Below are 2,698 nucleotides of genomic sequence, written 5' to 3'. Positions count from 1 at the left end.
TTTATTTCCTATTTATCTAATTTACTATTATTTTTATGAAGAGGCTATTTTAACCTGGGTTACATTACCTTCAGTTGTTTTAAAATGCTCTATCTATCTATCTATCTATCCATCCATCCATCCATCCATCCATCAGATAGATAGATAGATAGATATAATATAGCTTAAAGAAAACTTGACCTTGAATGTAACACCTTGAAATTTTGCCTCTGCCTCTTTAAGAAGCTCCTACTCTTTCAGATTCTCCATCTTCAGCACATCATCACTTCAATGTTCATCAAGTATGCTGTTTACAACCATTCTTAAGAGCTACGGACTGAAAAGTAGTTTGTTATTTCTTGCTGCCGCTAGTCTGAAGAAGCTGAGCTGGGGAGGCATTGGGGAAGATGCTCTGTGAGGCAAAGCTTGGCTGGAGATCACAGCTACAAGGAAAAGCTTTGTGAAATTAGGCCTTGCTTGGTGACAGCAAACGTTTAGGCACCACTGAGTGGTTGCCATGGAGGATTCAAGGATTACTCAAACATGAGTGAAGGAATCAAAGCAACACTCAAAGAAGTGGAGTCAGGCACGTGTGGGGAGGGTGGGGGAGGATGTTGTTGGGGTTCTTTTTTGTATTTTTCAAGAAAAACAACATAATGAGCCCCCGGTCACCTTGTTACCTTTGAGCTTTTGCCCATGACAAATGACGCAGTTGCCCCTCGTACAGTGAGGTAAGGCGGCTAACTGGAGCTCAACGTAGCAAACGTTCCAGATCACAGAACAGTTTTTGGTGAATAAAAAAAAAAATGTTTTTGGTGAATAAAGTGGAGTAGACTTGCTACTTGTCAGATGACGGAAAACGTTGAAGTATCGTTTCTGCTTCAGCACGGAGTCGCGGTTTAAGCAGAGAGGTAATGAAATACAACAGACACTGACAGGCCTCTGCGTCTGCCTTTCTCTGAAGAACTACTGAGTGGGAGGAGACAGCCAGGTGAGGAATAATTGTTCTTATCTATCGATTCAGTTTTTTATCATACTAACATTAGGCTGTTGTTGTTGTGCTATTAGCTAGCTGCTAGCTAACGACTTTGCTAGCAAAGCAAGATAACTAAAAAGCTTCTTCCCTGTATCGTTAATGATAGCAGTCATTCTTCAATATCGCTTGTGCAATAAGGGGACATCACCCGTCCAAAACGTATCATCTCCATAATGGCTATATGTCCGATCTTCTAAATTCCTTTGCTGCATAATGTACATTGCATTTATTCTAGCATTAGGTTAATGTATCTTGAAGGAGAATAGCACTTAAATAAAAGTACAACAAGGATATTCATTTAGAACTTAAAATAACTCACCTTGAATTACCATGATCAATATAATGTATGTAATAAAAGTGTGTAATTAATGAAGGAGAAAAAACTCAATCCAGACTTCAAGTAAGTTTAGGGTCTGGTTCGCAGAGTATGCAGTTATTTTTTATTTTTATTTTTTTCCCCAATTATTCAATGAAAAGAAAAAAAAAACTAACCTCAGTTAAGTAAAATAAAATTGTAATCAAAACTTTTGGAATTGTAATAATTCATTTTTTTAAACAACAAGTTTTGTTTAAAAATTAAATAACTAATTTTTGTCTCGTGAACTTAAAAAGTTATTTGCCAAACATAAACTTTTATTTGCACACATCAGAAATCTTTTGATGCGATTTTGGGCCCTGCCCACGATGTGAGAATCACAAGCACAACTTTGAGTCACAAACAAAAACTAGCATAGCAAGAAAAGATTTCTGACAAGCACAAATAAGTTTGCTTTGCAAATGTTTTCACTTCATGCGACAAAAATGTGTGATTTTAATTTTAATAAAAGTTTTTTTTAAACAAAACTCAGTAGACTTTTCTCATGGTGACATGCATTAACAATTCAATTTTTTTTTTTTTTTTCTGCAGTTCCATATTAAATGCAGCTCTGCTTTCCTGAATGGACCATCTTCACCTCCACTGCAAGTGCAGCAAACAGGCAGCTTTTTTTTTTTATAGATTACAGTACACTAAAAGGTTGCATTGTGCCCTTGTTTATATTTTTAATAGTGTAATTCTGTAAAGACAAAATATGGCCCTGAGTGGAGTGTTAGTTCTAGTTCAACACTCCTGAGGTGTTCAGCTTCAGTTCTCAAGAGCTACTGTCCTGGATCTTTACATGCATCTCTTCTGCAGGTGACCTCAATCAAATGAATTATCAGGCCTCTGCAGAGCTTCATATATACTGGTGGAGGAATTCAGTAATTTGATCATAAAGAAAGTATACACATTTGTTTCAAATGTTAAGGTTGGAAACAAGGTTTACATTATTTCCACTGTGGTTGTAGTACAGTGAAACCTCATGATTAAAAAGGCCAATCAGATCGTTGTGAAGTTGTTCACTCCCACTCTGCAACATTATATTAGGAGGCACCATCTTATGATCGCCTCTTAGTTGGATGTCGCCGCTATAGTGGATTAATACAAAAATGCTTTTCCTACTTTATGCAGCACTCACGTTCAATTTTGCATGTAAGTATATTTACAAATCAAAAATATACAATAATAATTAGCTCTGAAGGCCTATCTCTTATTCAAATTTACATTGAGTTACATTGAGTTGTTTTTTAATAATAGATTGAATTGTGGGTTTTATTTTCAGTTTGCACAGAAAATAATTTTGAGGTAAAAACTGTGACTGCTGG

Source organism: Poecilia formosa, unplaced genomic scaffold (assembly GCF_000485575.1).
Source record: "Poecilia formosa unplaced genomic scaffold, Poecilia_formosa-5.1.2 Scaffold1105, whole genome shotgun sequence".
In the NCBI taxonomy this organism is placed as follows: domain Eukaryota; kingdom Metazoa; phylum Chordata; class Actinopteri; order Cyprinodontiformes; family Poeciliidae; genus Poecilia; species Poecilia formosa.
Note: the sequence above shows the minus strand (reverse complement) of the source record.